Raw genomic sequence first — 17,248 nt, forward strand, 5'->3', positions numbered from 1 at the left:
ACACTCTCTATCAAATTAAAATGTAGAGACTATCAGATTGAAGTTTTTTAAGAGTCCCAACTACATATTGTCTGTAAGAGATGCTATTTAAAATATAGATAGGACTGTAGACTTATTTCAGATTAGGTTTGGCAAATAGCTTTCAAAAGTCCCAAAAGTTCCCATCAAATTCTCTCCAAGTACTATCCCCATTGTATTAATGCTCTATCCTTTAGCATTAACTACCTCACTCATATTTGCTAATTCTCATAAATGCGAGCCAAGAGAATAAAAGCAGTGATCTAACCAAACACATATTCAACATTCTCCCTAAGCCCATGGGGGGAAAAAGTAAAAGATCCAGAAAGTTCTCTCACTGTCTGGTTTCTGATGATTTCTAGAACACAGTGTGAATACAATTACAATATCCAGGAGAGGGTAGGAGGTGTAAAATTGATCAATTAATCCATCAATCAATCGATCAATATCTAGTTCAAACAAAAAACTCTTTTAGAGCTAGTAAGGATAATGTTATCCCTCACTGAAATTCACTTAGCAGGCATTGAAAGGAAAGCAATTCATAATTAAGTAATTATAAGGAATCCCCTGAAATTATAAAATGTGAACGTTCCATGTGGTTCTCTAACACTCAACATCTTGCTTCACCATTGCTGGGTCCATTTTATATATATGAAGCTGGAAGTGATAGAGAGATGTCTCTTAACTAACCAAGCTTTATGATATATCAGACTAAAAAATTTTCTGGAGTCCTATTTAGTTTTTCACGAGAATACATTTACAAAATAGTATTTTCATTTCCGTTAAGTTTTCTTAGAAATAATGCCGGTATCACCCACAATCATACTTTAAGCAGCAACATCATAGCAGCATACTTTAAGACCTAAAAGTGAATCTTCAAAATATCAAATGTGATATATTGCCCCCCAAATAGAGAATTCTTATCCATGAGGGCAATTATGGATCAGCATCTTCTACTTACCTGATGAAGCCCCTTTCTTCAGGAAACTCCCAGTTCCTTCCAACTCCATCAGTGTGGTTACCAAACACTGCCAAACATGTAATTTTAGATATTTGTAGTAGTTGAACAAACAGAACCGTGATTATATTTCACAATTCACATAACTGATTTCTATACCCATACCCAGATCTATAGCTAGTGTCCCTGACAGTTACGGAGCTGTTTTTCTTCCAAGAAGTTGGATAGGGTAGGGGTACATCCCACTCGTGCCTTTCTATAATAGTTCCACAGATGAGACCTTCTGGTGGTTGATGGATGATGAGGGAGGATAGATCAAGGATCATTTCCTAGGTCTTTTGATTAGGTGTCTAAATTAAAGTCTGGGCCATTCACTTAATATAAAAGAATCACATGGGGGAAAGTGAAGTGTTTGAACTTGGACATATTGATTTTGATGTACAAATAAGGTAGCCTAGAATTCAGATGAAATAACTGCAATCAAAGGAAGATTTGGGGTCATCAGTGCACAAGTGATCACTGAATTCAGGAGCATGGATATGTTCATCCAGGAGACTGTGGATTCAGAGAAGAATATCAAGGATGGAGCCCTGGACACAGCAACGTCTAACGGAGAACAAGAAGGCCAAGAAGGTGATGGGGAAGAAAGTCAGGGAAAGGGGGTTAGTGGCAAGAGTTGTGCTACTGAATTCAAAAGGAAGAGAGAACAGTGGGCAGGAGGGTCAAATGGAGCAGAATGAATATGCATTTTCCCAACATAATCTTGTGAATGCTAAACAAGGAAAGGTATTTCCCCTCTTAGCTTAATGCCTCTGGTATTCTTGTCTTTTTCATTTCAGCTATTTTCGGGCTAATTTTTAAAACTAACTTCAGAATACGTATGTCATGCATGCTTATGTATCAGTTTGCTAGGGCTGCTATAATAAATTACCACAAATTTGGTGGCTTAAAAAAATTTGTTCTCTCATAGTTCTAGAGCCCAGAAGTCTGAAGTCAAGGTGTTGGCAGGGTGAGCTCCTTCTTATTGAGTAAGGAAAGGGTTAAATACAGGCAGGGCGAGACAGGAGGCCCCTGACTAGGCTCTGAAACTATTCCTGGCTGGCAGAGAGGCTAAGATAGAGCGGAACAAGAGATAAGTGAACAGGGGCGCCTGGGTGGCTCAGTTTGTTACACGTCTGCCTTTGGCTCATGTCATGATCTTGGGGGGCGGGGTGTCTTGGATGGAGCCCCGCATCGGACTCCCTGCTCAGCAGGGAGCCTGCTTCTGCCTCTCCCCCTACTCATGCGCTTTCTCTCTCTGTCAAATAAATAAATAAAATCTTTAAAAAATGTATCTTAAAAAGAGAGAGAGAGAACAAACTAGACCAGCTGGCTCTGGATGTTAGCGGGGGTTTTTTTGTTTGTTTGTTTGTTGGCAACTACATTGTAACCACAGAAAATGACCAGACCTCAAAGAAAAAGTAAGCCATTAGGGATGCTATCTATAGTCTTTGCTCAAAGCAAGACGGGACAAGAATCTCAAGGCCACGGGCTTCCTGGTCAGTTCTCAATAAAAGACTGTCAGTAAAAGCTCACAGTGGCAACCCATTCGGGACCCCTCTCACTCTAGAGAGCTTTTTTCCTTTCCTTTCTATTCTCACCTTCACTTAATAAAAGTTCACTTCACTTCACTCTTTCGTGTCCGTGAGATTCATTCTTCGACTCCGACGAGAACCCTGCGATACTGCAACATTAGGGGCTCAGAGGGAGAATCTGTTCTGCACCTTGCTCCTGGCTTCTGTGGGTGGCCAGCAATTCTTGGCATTCTTTGGCTTGAGGCAGGATAACTCCAATCTCTGCCTCAGTATTCAGACAGCACTCTTCCTGGGTGTGTGCGTCCAAATTTCCCTCTTCCTATAAAGACAGCAGTCATTGGATTAATATAGTAGGACCTCATCTTAACTTGATTAAATCTACAAACATATTTCCAAATAGGGTCATATTCTGAGGTTCTGGCTCGACATGAATTTTTGGAGGACATTATTCAACCGAGTAGAATCACAAACTTACAGGTGCAATAGCTACTAGGCTTTAGAAAGAGGGATAAATTTAAGCTATTAGAATGGTACACAAAATAAAGAAATTGTATGTGGGCACCTGTTGGAGGAGGTCATTGAGAGGACATGACCTCCCATCGACCTATGAATTGGACCTGGGGAAGCAGAGGTTCCTCACCACCTTCTCTGTCCTTGGAATGTATGTTCTGCCCACAGCGGAACCACTGCAAGGACACTACCTTAACAGAATAATGTGTTATTGAGACCATCTGGACTCTACGCTGACTGAACCCAGGTAAGGCTTCTACATAAACTCTCAAGATTCTGGCCAGCAGGGGCAGAGATCTATTCATCTTGCAGCTGCCCAAGACAAGCCTTGTATGTGAGCTCCCTTGCTTATTAAACCTGACTCATACCAATCTGGAGTGGTCTGCCTCTTTCTTTGGTCTTTCCTTCCCTCCCAGCATGGGGTCAGTTTTGAAAGTCACAGCAGGCATTCCCAAGGTTGGAACCAACAGCATGGAATTTTTTGCAACTTAGTTTCCTTCTGTTGTAGTAGGAGCTCAAAGTAAGTTAAGACTCACTTTGTAAAAATTCTTCACACTCAATATTTTTTAATTTGGCATCACATCTGCTCTGAGAGACATCCCCCAGAACTGTTTCTATAAAGAAGAAATTAAAAATTTTTTTCACTCACTAAAACATAGAATCAGAAAGCTTTTCCAGCCCTTTGGGATCTGGCCTGGTAGTCTCCATAGCCGAGCAGATGGCTAAACTAATGGACACTTTAAAACTCTGGAAGTAATGAGGTGTGGCAAAGGACCATACGTTTCTTTAGACAAAAGTACCTTCTCTTCATTTTCACCAAATATTTACACTGTACCATGGTCTTTGTGGCACCATTAGGTAGTAAATGTATCGAGGCCTAAAACAAAATTCTCTCCCTGGGGTGACACTGGAAGGAGAAAAACTGCACAACCCAGAAGTAACATTTGGGCTGATTCTGACATATTTTGAGCCATTCGGTCAATTCAAGAAGTGATTCTAAGATAGGATATGATTCACGAGCAATCCTTCTTAATCACTCCTGGGTTCCTTCCCCTCCTACAGTGCTTGGCTTTCATGATACTGTCCAGGGTCCCCAAACCGGACCAGAACAGGTCTAGCAAAGCTCCATGAATAATCCTCCAAACTATCAGGCATCCCAGTCCTCCAGACACCAGAACACCACCCTCTCTTCTCTGGCCCCTATCTGTCCACAGAAGCATGGTGGTTCTCCACTCTCTTGGGAGTTTCCCACCTGAAATCTGAAACTGGCCAGTACTTGGAGGGCAGGGAGCGACCTAAGAGAGACACTGGCCACTCCGGGGTGGTAGGTGCAGTTTTAATAAGCAAAGGGCACTTAGGGAGGAGGCTCATCTTCAGCGCCAACAAGGTGAGCGCATCCCTGCGTCCCTCTGCCAAACCCTACAAGTTGATTCAGAGGCCTGAACACGCTTGCTCAGGTATCCCCTGCAGGTGTTCTCAACACTAGGACACTACCTCAAGGCTCTGACCGTGGAGCAGCCCCTGGGAGCCCAGCGGGCAAGCAGAACCCACTTTCCAAGGACAGGGGAAGGGGTGTGGAGCCTCAGATTGTCCAGGTGCAGCTCAAGGGTCAACTTTCCATGAGTTCCCCCAACAGGGCAGTATTAGGATGGTCTCCATTCCAGCTCAAGTCCACAGGGCCCTCCATAGTCCAACACGTAATTATAAAGAGGCGCCAAATACGCATTTCAAAGGCTCTGTATTTGAAATACGAGTTTCAAAGACTGGATGGCATTTTTTGAGAGGAAAAGCAAGTAGTAGCCTACATGACTCTTTTGTGAAACAAATGCTTTAGGGCTGTTGCTACAGATGAAACTGTCAGAAGCGTTTCTAGATAGGAGCGAGAACCAGGGTCTTAGAACGTTCAAACACCTTTTAACTGCTCTGGCCGCCTAATGGACACACAGTCCGAAGTTTGGCAGGAGCGCTTGTCTCCTGCCCGAAGATTTTCTGCCAGGGAGCCCAGGGTTCTGTCCCTCGCTTGGGATAACAAGTGGCCGCGCGCCGTCACCGCAGCTCCTGGGTCCCTCGGCTGCCCTCAGCGTCCCGCCGCCTCGGGGCCCGCTAGCCCTGGCAGGAGAGGCTGGCGCGCGATGCCTCCCTCGGCCCCGCAGAGACTTCGGTTCCACTTTTCCTTTCCAGGCCTCTCCCACTTCCTTTCCCACCGCTCCCCGCCCGTCCGCCCGCCAAGCCCGGGGCCGCACCTCCGCGCGGTGTCGTCCGCCTCCCGCAAGGTCCCAGCCGCTTCCCCCCGGGGACTCAAAGGGGGAAAATTCCTGTGGGTCCCAGGAGTGCCAAGAGTGCGCAGCAGGACGGGAAATTGCAAAAGTCCTCAGCCCTCTGCCCTCCCCCGCGGTTTTCCCGTAATGCCCGCCCCTCGGCGCTCGCCCCGCAGCTGATTCATAGCCTGGGCGCGGGGCCGCCCCTGCACGTCCACACCGGCGTCCGCACCCGCGGCCCCGCGCCGCCCAGGACCCGGCCCGTCCCGCGGAGCCCTCCGCCCGCCCGCGCGGGGTGAGTACCCCGGCCGCCCGCCCGCCCTCCTCCGCGCCCCGCGGCAGCCATCCCCACGACCCGCCAGCTTTTCCCCGCGCGCGGCCCCGGCGCGGCGCCCGGAGGGATCCCACAGCTCTGTAGCCCCTTCCCGGTGTCTGCCCGGCCGCCCGCCTGCCCTGCCCGGCGCCGCCTCTGCTCCGCGTTTGCTTTGGCTCGCGGTTCGACCTGCTCCGGGACGGTGTTCGGAGGGGTCCCCGCCTCTGGCCGGCCGACCCGCCCGGCGAGTAACACTAAAAGAGTTAATTCTTTCCAGAGCGCACGCTGCCGGGCCCGCCGCGGCGTTTCTACCCGGCGGGAAGTTCACGGTCCCGTCGCTTCTTTCTCAGTAGTCGGGGATGTTTATTGAGTTAAAATTCCCAAGTAACCCACTTTTTCCTCTCTCCCAACCCATCGCCACGGGAGTTAATTGTCCCCAACCACCCCCGCGCCCCCTGAACGCCCCCCTAACATTCCCTCCGCTGCGCGGTGTCCGTGATGTCCTTCCTTCCCGTCTGTGTTTACACCTGGAAGTGGGCGGCGCTCACACCGGGTGCAGCCTGGAGATCCCGGTGGCGCGGTGCTGCGGGCAGGCACCTAGTCTCCTCTGCCACGTGAATGGAAGGAGCACCGAGCTGGCCTGCTGAGCAGCGGGAGACTTGGAAATGCAAGCGCCCCACCCCTCACCCGCCTAGAGCGGTTCAGGAACTTTCCAAGACCGTAGAGCGGGCCGCGGTGATTCCGAAAACGCCGCGTGGCCCAGGGCTTTGCCCCTGACACCGTGAGTCTTTTATTGATAGTGCTGGGCCTGTCCTTCCTCAGCCCGTCCGTGCCTGCCCGCATGCATCCTGCCTGCCTGCCCCGTGGGGGGAAGCGCGCGTTTGGGTGCCACTGAGCAAGGCCACTTGGTAACCGACAGGCTGGAACACACTCTGTGAATAAGCTTATGCTCCAACTCAAGAGGAGTAAATGTGGGGGTCACTGTAGAGGATGCGATCGGAGTGAGTGTGGTATATTTGATTTGAGCTGGAAGGAAAGAAGCTTGGGGTATTATGCCCCAGTCTAACGCTGACTTTGGGACTGGGCTGGAGTTACTCCTCTGGTCAGCCTCGCGCCAAATAATGATGGTTCACGCTTAACTGTGGCCCAGGTGCTGTTCTAAGTACTTTACATATGCCAGCTCACGTAAGCTTCACCAGTGAGCTAGGTAGTGGTTTTGTCATTCTCCTTTTATCAGTGAGGATACCAGGGCCTAGAGAAGTTCAGTAACTTGTCTGTGGTCACACAGCAAACAGGTGAGAGTCAGGAATTGGCTCAGGCTTCTGCTTATAAGCACTATGCTGTGCCTTCCAACTCTAGGACCCTCTTTGGAGTGGTCCTGGAGGTGGTGCTCCATTACTGCCCTCTTTTGTCTCTCTCCTGGGCTGCTTTAAACTGTACTCAGACACCCTTGGGACTGAAGGACCCCAGACTGAGCTGCGCCTCAGAATCTATCTTTTTAAAGCACTGGACTCCCACTTACCTTTCTAGAATCTTCAGGTCATGCTCAGTTTGTGTCTGCCCTGGTGGCATTCAGAAGTATTAGAAGCCAATAGTGGCGAGCTCACCACTTGATATTTGATTGCTGGACAAAGTTAATTCGCAGCTGTAACTTGCCTCCTGGTGACTTACATCTTTGTCCCAGTTCTGCCTCTTGTTGTCCCAGCAAATGTGTCAGCGTTTTTGTATCAAAGGCCAGCTTGACAGTGTCCAACAGGACTCAGGCCACATGGGGGAAAATACTTTCTTACACACTGGGTCTCTTCCTTCTACCCCTTTCTTTAACCTGAAAGACCAGGAGCACCTACACAGGTGTGTGTGGAGGTGTCCCAGACTCTCCGGTGTTCCTTGTAACCCTTTTGTCCTGAAAAAGGAACCAAGTCAGGAAAACGACGATGGTTTTGAAAGAGAGATCAGTGGTAATACGCTTCCATAAGAGGAAGGACTATGTTTTCCTTGTGGGAACTGGGCTGGGCATTGTTGGCTCCCTTAGAAGGAAATCTGAGCGAGTGTCATCTTGCTCACTTACAGGAACAGTGAGACCTGGCCCTCCTTTCCCTAGAGAGGGAAACTCTCCTTGATTTCATAGAAAAAAAAGTGAAATGGGGAAAAATAAAACACATACAATATTGTGAGAAATATGCCTCCGTCCAAGCAGGCTTCTTTGTAGTTACATAAGGTGAGCGTTTCTCCCCCAGCGGCTGTCATTGGCTTCCCAGCCTTCCTCCCCTTCCCATCTTAGTTCTCCAGTTGGCGCCGGAGCAACGCGGGGTTGGGGTGCCTAAAACCCCGCCTGTAACTTTGGTCTCCCCCAGAACTTAACTACTAGTAATCTACCGCTGACCAGAAGCCTTACTGATAACACAAACAGTTGATGAACACATTTTGTATGTTACATGTATGATATACTCTGTGTTTACAATGAAGTAAGCTAGAGAGAATGGGAGATGTTATTAAGAACATCATAAGGAAGAGAAAAGACACTTACAGTTCCGTATTGCATTTATTGAAAAAAATCCGTGTATAAGTGGACCCGTGCAGTTTAAACCCGCGTTGTCCAAGGGTCAAGCGTACTGGTTTTTCAGCATTTATTTATTCCAGGTTGTCCGAATTCCATTTTTATGTTTTAAAAATAATACAAATAATAACTGAATATGTTCTCATTCAGAAAAATAGAGAAGCATATAGAATGAAGTGTAGAACTACATGGTCACTCCTACTCCCACTCAGAAGAGGAAAGATGAAGTTTGGTAAATAGCATTCTGAGATTTTATTTTGTTTTCTATGCATTTGCATAATAATGTATCCATACATATATCTTAATATATATAAATGAGATCTTACTATACGTTGTGCAGCTTACTTTTTGATTTTCCAAGTCTTAGAGATTTTCCCATGTCAGTACAAACCCTTTTGTTAAAGGCTACATGTTATTCTAAATTAGAAATATAATTTATCCATTTTTTTCCCTTATTGGACATTTGGATGGTTTAAAATTAGTCAGCATTGGCAACAGGACTTCAGGAAAGACTGTGCATTCATCTTTGTGTGTCGGCCTGAATATTTCTGTGAAATAGAGTTCTAGGGTCAAAGGGTTGGTCCATTTTTCCACTTGAATCCTTCAAATCATAACACTGCCCCACCCCAGTCCTAATTTAAAATCAGTGCATGAGAATCTGTTTCTGTTATCCTTCCCATCAGCCATTATCTTTTTTGTTTATTTAAATTTTCAAATCTGGTAAATGTGTGAAACCCAGTATGGCATTTTAATTTGCATTTTGCTGATTACTACTGCAATTTAATGTCTCTTAATGTTTATGGGTCATGCGTGTCTTCTGTGAATTACCTGTTCCTGTCTTTTGCTCGTTTTCTATTGAGTTGCTTTTTCTGATTCCTGTTTATTGCAGAAGCTCTGTACCTATTCAGGATCTTAATCCTTTGTCTGTTGTAGATGATTTAAATATTTCTTCTAGTATGATGTTCGTTTTTTTCCCACCAGTTTTTTTTGTGGTAAAATACATAATGTAAAATTTGCCATTTTAATCATTTTTAAGTATACAGGTCAGTGTTTTAAATTCACTCATAGTATTGTGCACCCATTGCCAACATTCGTCTCTAGAACTCTTTCCATCTTGTAAAACTGACACTCTGTGCCCGTTCAACATAACTCCCCATTCCCCCCGGGCCCCAGCCCCTGGCAGCTGGCATTGTACTTTCTGTCTCTGAATCTGACTACCCCAGGTGCCTCCTGAATGGATGAATCATATAGCACTTTTCGTTTTGTGACTGACTTATTTCACTTAGCAAAATGTCCTCAAGACCATCCATGTTGTAGCTGGTGTCAGAACTTTTTTCCTTTTTAAGAATGAATAATATTCCATTGTATGCATATACCACATTTTGCTTATCCATTCATAATGCTTTTGTTTTAAACTATCTTTTGCTTCACAGACGTTTTAAATATTTGTGTAATCAACTCTGCAATCTTATGATTTTTTTACAAGATTTTATTTATTTATTTTTACTTTAGAGAGAGAGAGCTCGAGCGAGCAGTGGGAGGGACAGAGAGTGAGGGAGAGTATCTCAAGTCAGACGCTGCGCTGAGCTCAGAGCCCTCCACGGGGCTTGATCTCATGACCCTGAGATCATGACCTGAGCCGAAACCAAGGGTTGGTCGCTTAACTGATGAGCCACCCAGGTGCCCTGCAATCTTATGATTTTTGTGCTTCATCTGGCTTAGGGAGATCCTTTGCACCTAAAAATTATTTTGAAAATTATCTTATTTTCTTCTAATACTTTTATTGTTTTGATGTGTACGGTTAGCTCTTTACAATACCAGATTTTTGTATGAAGTAAAAGGTAAGGATGTAATTTAATTTCTTTCTAAAGTTTTAGGCAGTTCACCCAACACCATTTCTTTAAGTATCCGTCTTTTTTCCAACTCACTTGAAATTCTGTTTTTATAGTAAAATAAATTCCTATTCATACAAGGGTCTATTTCAGGACTCTATTCTGTTCCATTGATCTGTTTTGTCTCTTCTTAGGCCAGTACCACTCTGTGTTAAATGCGACAGCTTTGTTTTTATATCTAGTCATATATATTTGTATTTTTTTTCCAAAAAATTCTTTTAGAAATGATTCTCGTACATTTTCTCTTTTGTATAAGCTTTATGAATTGTTTGTCAAATTTTGAAAAATCCTGTTGGAATTTTTGTTAGGATTTCTTGGGTTTATTTTATTTTATTTTATTTTTAAGATTTTATTTATTTATTTGACAGAGAGAGACAGCAAGAGAGGGAACACAAGCAGGGGGAGTGGGAGAGGGAGAAGCAGGCTTCCTGCGGAGCAGGGAGCCTGATGCGGGGCTCGATCCCAGGACCCCGGGATCATGACCTGAGCTGAAGGCAGACACTTAACGACTGAGCCACCCAGGTGCCCCAGGATTTCTTGGGTTTATAATTGTCAAAAATTCTTTGTGCCTTAAAGTCCGTTGTGGTATGAGCTCCAAGGATGGAGGAAGCAGTGTGAGATAGAAAAGTGCTGTGCTTTGGGGAATGACTCACCTGGTTTCAAGTTCTGGATTAACTATGTCAACCTATGTCAAAGTCACTTTTAAACTTCTTAGCCTTCATTTCCTCATCTATGTGCATTCTATAATAATAGAATTCTATATATTAGAATTCTATATATTAGAAATTCTATAATAATAGAATTTCTTCCATAAGACTCTTATGAGGACTCAATTAACAAATTCATGTAAATTGCATCGCAAAGCCCCCAGCAGAGAGTTAGCATCCAATTTGTGCTAGCTAGGATCATTTTCATATTTACTTTCATATCTTACTATGGCCTCTGCAGTACACCTCATCATAGAAGGAATTGGTAGATCTTTCCTTTATGTATCAATAGTATCCTAGGAGACAAAAATATGTAATAGATATCAAATATAGTAGTGCTTCTCAAACTTCAGTGAGCCTATGAAATCACCTACGGATCTTGTTTAAATGCAAATTTTTGTTCAGTAGATCAAAGGTGTGATCTCAGATTTTGCATTTCTAGCAATCTCTTGGGTGATGTCTTCATCCACACTTTGAGTGTCTAGTCTTTCTCTGGTATTTAAATCATGCTGCTAAGTGATACCACTTCCTGTTGGATTAAATGTGGTTGACAGGACTTGTAAAGTGCTTTCTTTTAATATTACATGCTAAAGAACTAAATTATAGTTGTGTTGTTTCCTCTCTTCTCCTCTTTCCTCTCCTCCTCCTCCTGCTCCTCCTCCTTCTCTTCAGACGAAAGAGGGTTAGTGAGAGCACTAAAAATGATACCGAAGTTCTAGTCTTAGATCTGAAATCATTGAGGCAACTAACTATCTGGATTATTTAAAACTTGTTTTAAGATGAAGCCAGCCACATAAAATCTATCCAGTCGGAGTATAAAATCTAAAGCCGACTAAAAGAAAAGCCATAATTTCAAGTGTCTTACCAAATAGAAAATTTCAAGTGTCTTACCAAATAGAAAAATGTAACGCATAAGGAACACTTGGGAAAAGGTAAGATAAGAAGAACCCTTAGAAAACATGGAATCCGGTCCCACTGTGTGAGAACACAATGTGTGCCCACTCTTGAGAAGTGGTAAATGAGCAGAAGTTGTGCCATCATGAGTAAATGTTTCTCACCTCATGTGATCTCTTGCTCACCTCTTTCTACTCCCAGGCTTCCCAATGGGGGACTTTGAACAAGGTAGCTTCACATACCTTAGTATGCTGGTCTATCAGAAGGGAATGGCAGTATGTTTTTCTACCCAGGACATTGATTACTTTCTGTATTTGAAAATGCTTTTTTTTGGGTGGGGGGCATTAGCAGAGGGAGAGGGAAAGGGAGGGAATCTTAAGCAGGCTCCACGCCTAGTGCAGAGCCTGACTGGGACTCAATCTCATGACCCTGAGATCATGACATGAGCCAAAACCAAGAGTTGGATACTTAACTAACGGAGCCACCCAGAGCCCCTGAAAATGCAGTTTTCAAGTGCCTGTATTCTCTCAGGATCTGAGAGATCACATTTTTGTACAGACACACATGACGTACTCATAGGCTGATCCAGTACCTAAAAAATTCCAACCGTTTTTTAGGCCTGTTGGACAGCTTTGGGTTGGATTTGAATCACAAAATACCGTCAGCTAGTTTAGCCCTGTTGGGGTATATGGTTCAAATATGAAAATAATGGTATTGCAACTACTTGCATTCGTAAATATATGTAAAACACACACATGTTTTAAAGAACTCTATATGTTGCAGAATTACATAACATGAGAGAGTTAACTGTAATTTCCCTCATCCTGCTCACCTCCTTTATCCCATCCCAGCTCTACATTTATAAGGGTTTGTAGTTGGGTGTGTCTTTTGGGGCCAGTTTGGATCCTTGAAGTAGAAGACAGCAAGGCAGAAATAGATATGCAAGAGATTTGGGGAGAAAGCCCTGGGGAAGGATGAACGGACAAGGGAGCCGGAGGAGGCAAACCCAATGCAAGGTGACAGGGAAGAGGGAAGACTGGGAAAGAAGAGCTTCCATCTGCAATGCAGTTCTGAGAATGTTTTGCCCAAGCCAATGGGGAGACTTCGATCAAATGGTGCCTATTAGAGGAGTCCCATATTGGGCAGAAAAGGTTTGGTTTGATCTTTGGCTGGGAGCAGCCTGCAGGGACCACGGGCTCGGGTGTGGATGTGCAGTGGAAGCTGTCAGGCAGCTACGTTCCTGCAGCAGATCCTTCTAAAGAGAGTACTAAGTGGCATGGTTGCACAGTTCTCAGTTGCACGGTTGCACACTTCTCTCCCAGAGGTGTTTGTGTGCATATCTGTTCTGCAACTTGCTTTTTCACTCCGTATTTTTTGGATATTCTTCCACAGCAGCCAATAGATCTGTTTCATCCTTTTGACCGTCTCATAGTTTTCCTTTGTGGAAATGCACCATAATTAAATTTTCAGATTCTTTTTCACAGATATTTGGATTGTTTTCATTTTCCCTAAATATTAATAATACTACAATGAATATTCTTTAAAATACATAATTTTTGTGTATGACATATATGAGCATATTATCTATAGGACAAAATTCCAGAAGTAGGATTTCTGGATCAAAGGGAATGCACCCTGAAATTTTAATAGGTATTGCCAAATGATCTTGATAAAGTCGTGCTTTTTGACCTTGATAAAGTTGTGCTTTTCGACCATCAGTGAGTAACAATGCTTGCTTCTTCAAACTCTTACCAGTGCTAGGCGATAAAACCTTTTTAGGGTTTGCCAGTTGGACACCACATAGACACACATGCAGACATACAAACTACTATTATAATTTACATTTATTTACTTACTAGTGATATTGTCTAGTTTTTCCTTATTCCCTTCTGGTTACTGATATTTCCTTTTTTGTGAATTACATATTCATATCATCTGCCGGGTTTTCTATGGGCTTGCTTATCTGTTTTTGATTGATTTCTAATTTCTAAGAGCTCTTTGTATTTTAGGGGATAGTAACCCTTTGCCATAAGTATTGAAACTATTGTTCCCAGTTTCTTTTTGGGCCAATTATAGCACTAAAATTTTTGCAATGTTCATTTAATCATTGTACGATCTTTATTGCTTCTAGGTTTCATATCATGCTAAAACAGATTATACAAATATTCTAGTAATTTTAATGATCCTTTTACTTGCATTTATACCTTTGTTCATCTGGAATTTATTTTGTTGAGGGGAGTTAGGCAATAGCAATAATGATAAAAATTAACAATAATTGGATTTTCTAGGTATAGGTTCTCATAATCTCATTTAATCCTCATGCCAGTCCTATGAGGTAGGTTCTTTATTCTCATTTTACAGGAAAAGAAACTGAAGCCTAAGTGGGTAAAGTGCCTTGTCCATGTTGATAAGATTATTAAGTGCCAGAGTAGTGATTTGACCCTCAGCAGTCTTAACATCAGAGCCCTGGGAACTTGACTATTATGGCTTCCTTTTCCCACAAATGTCCAGGTTATTGTTCCAGGGAATAATCTGTCTCTTCTCCAGTGATTTAAAATATTATTTTTTTAAAGCTTTTATTTATTTATTTGACAGAGAGAGACATTGCGAGAGAGGGAACACAAGCAGGGGGAGTGAGAGAGGGAGAAGCAGGCTTCCCGCGGAACAGGGAGCCCGATGTGGGGCTCCATCCCAGGACCCTGGGATCATGACCTAAGTCGAAGGCAGACACTTAACGACTGAGCCACCCAGGCGCCCCATATTATTGTTAGCATATACTAAATTCCTACATATTCTTTGGGTCCAGAATATTCCTCAGATCGAGGTTTTCTCTTCCTTTCTTTGGTTTCCCTGACCACTGAGAGACTCAGCTTAAATGCTAGCTGGAGTCACAAGGTCCGGGAATCTTTAACTGAATACTGCTTAAGAAAAAGAAAATGAGCTGTGCATAAGCCAATTCAGCCCCAGAAATAAGGGATGACCTTACAAAACTGGTAGAAGCACTTACCCGGGTAGTTTTAGACAGAGGGGAAGGTGTGCTTGAACCTTCCTTTAGGAGGAAGTGGGTGGTGGATTGGAGTGAAGCCCAACAGGTGGTCCATCCCATGCTGTAATGGCAAGGGCCCTTTGGAAGGGCCCCCAAAGACAAATAGCAGTGCTCATGAAAAACAAATAAAGATAGGTGGATCTGGGAAATGTGGGGAACATGCAGCCCTTTGTACTGCCGCACAGAAGTCTCCCCAGGGAGCACACACCCCAGCGCACGTCCCCGGATGAACAGCTTCTTTCTTTAAGCTAGTATTTGCATATGATATCATGAGGCACCTAGCCAATTCTGCAACGTCTGGCAACACACCCATGTTCTTGGGAAGCAAATGACTGGTCATGTTGCTTCTCAAGGGGGTTATTTATGGTGAGGAAACTTCCCAGGAATAAATATTTTAGGAGTGACGGAACAAGAAGTGCTAGTGAAGAAGGGCAGGCTTATACCCGTGGCAAAGGTTGTCTTTGGTCGTGCGTGTGGTGTTTGCACCGAGGGACGTTCGAATGTGTCTTCGTTTTGCACAGAGACGAGATTTGAATGGGAAGTTCTACAAAATGAGTGGGTAATTTTTCTTTTCTCGCCTCCCTTTTTCTCCCCAGAGAAGACATGTCAATGAAACACTATGAATTAGGCAGTATTTGGCAACAGAAAAAGTGGAAGGGCCTGAAAAGGAATCTATTTAATAAAATAAAATTGAAAGCGAAGAAGAAAGAATGTGAGAAAATTTGGTACAAATTTTTATTCATTTACGAGATACTTAACTGGGTAGCAACTACGTGCTGGGACGGTGATGGACAGTGGGGACTGAGATCCAGGCCTGTCCTCAAGCAGCTCGTCGTCCGGTTGGGAATGATGGAGATCTGAAAAATAGAAATAAAGAACCGAGTTGGGCTTAGGACTGGGAAGTGTGGGCGAGGCGGGAAGGTAGTTTTGCCTTTCTGAATCCTGCCACTTCATCCTCCCCTGCCTTCCTTTTCCTACTGGACCGCGGAAGTGGCGACGCTCGTCAGGGACAGCTGTGGAGAGAGAGCCTGACGAGAGAGGGAGAGGGCGCGGTGGCCGAGCTGTGGAGGAAGAGCGGCCCCCGCTTGGAGCCCCTGAGTTCCCTGGGAGACCGGGCCCAAGGAGCTCACAGCGCCTCCGGCACTCGGCCCTTGTCCTCCAGGTGCCCTAGGAAAGCCTAGCCTGGTCCCCAATGTCATGGATTTGCAGAGCGGGGCAGTCTCGGGCGCGGACCCCGCGCATCTATCTGCACTGCCTCTCCAGGCCATCATCCGGTCCCCGCGGCTTATTTATTTTTTTTAAGATTTTATTTATTTATTTGAGAGAGCGAGAGCATGGTGGGGGGGAGGGTCAGAGGGAGAAGCCGACTCCCCGCTGAGCAGGGAGCCCGATGCAGGACTCGATCCCGGGACCCTGGGATCATGACCTGAGCCGAAGGCAGACGCTTAACTAACTGAGCCTCCCAGGCGCCCCGTGTTGCCTGCGGTTTAAAGGCTCTGTGTATGCAGCCAGGATGATTTAAACCCCTCCCAGGACCCCTCCCAGGGACTCCCAAGTGTGTGTCCGGCTCGCTAGCTCCCTTGGACATCAAATCAGTATCTCAAATTGAGCTCGCTGCAAACAGTCTAGCCCTCGCTAGAGCCCACGACATCTCTTCTTCTACTTTCCTATGAAGGGTAATTTCCATTCTGCCAAGGGCTCAGTCCATTTTGGGGGCCATCCGTGATGGCTTCTGTCACCCCCTGTCACGTCCTGCCGGCTCTGTCAGATCTCTCCCGAATTCCACCACTGTTCCCACTTCCAGTGCCATCACCTCCTTGCCCCCTGCAACACCAGTTCCTGTTGTTCCTTGAATAAGCCCTGCACTCTCCCGCTTCACCTCGGGGCCTTGGCACAACTCGCTCCCTCACCCCCAGGTCCTTCACTGTGCTAGTGGGGAGCTCACCAGCAAAGAGCTGGTACCCTGGGAATAGGGCGCGGGGTAACGAGAGGCCCATTTACAGGGGAGGGGAGGAGGGGGTCCACACGGGCCGTGCGGTCAGTCTCCTGGGCCTTGGAAGCAGCTGGTTCAGAGCCCTTGGTGGCTGTGTTCTTCCCAAAGCATCAGGCTCAGGGGCATCAGGAGAACTGTTCATGCAGCGTTTCCCAAAGGCTGACACGCGTGTCTCCGGAACGTTCTTCCAGCTGCTGACTCTCATTCTGAAGCTAACCTCCTCAGATTCACAACCTGCTGAGTGGGAGGAGGTGGGGAAGGTCGGGACTTCCAGACAAGACTGTCCCGATGCTTCTCAGGGACTCTCCTGTGATCCCCAGACCATAGAAACAAGTCCTTTGTGGGGCGCCTGGGTGGCTCAGTCGTTAAGCGTCTGCCTTCGGCTCAGGTCATGATCCGGCTCAGGTCATGATCCCAGGACCCTGGGATCGGCTCAGGTCATGATCCGGCTCAGGTCATGATCCCAGAATCCTGGGATCGAGCCTGCTTCTCCCTCTCCCACTCCCCCTGCTTGTGTTCCCTCTCTCG

At 45.4% G+C, this 17,248-nt stretch overlaps 1 protein-coding gene and 1 long non-coding RNA gene across 2 annotated transcripts in view; one reads left to right on the forward strand and one right to left on the reverse strand.

Annotated features, from left to right (window-relative positions):
* Positions 1–981: 981 nt before the first annotated feature.
* Positions 982–5,388, reverse strand: LOC116639025. Its single transcript, XR_004300764.1, has 3 exons — positions 5,304–5,388; positions 2,617–2,869; positions 982–1,046 (listed from the first exon to the last, which is right to left on the reverse strand). It is a non-coding gene; the product is annotated as an uncharacterized LOC116639025 (long non-coding RNA).
* Positions 5,389–5,545: 157 nt separating this feature from the next.
* Positions 5,546–17,248, forward strand: part of OSMR (oncostatin M receptor) — a 49,940-nt gene continuing 38,237 nt past the window's right edge. Inside the window, exon 1 of the mRNA XM_032415363.1 lies at positions 5,546–5,613. The gene's annotated coding sequence lies outside the window, so the exon portion shown is untranslated. The remainder of the gene's footprint in view (positions 5,614–17,248) is intronic.

Source organism: Phoca vitulina, unplaced genomic scaffold, assembly GCF_004348235.1.
Source record: "Phoca vitulina isolate PV1807 unplaced genomic scaffold, GSC_HSeal_1.0 scaffold17, whole genome shotgun sequence".
In the NCBI taxonomy this organism is placed as follows: Eukaryota; Metazoa; Chordata; class Mammalia; order Carnivora; family Phocidae; genus Phoca; species Phoca vitulina.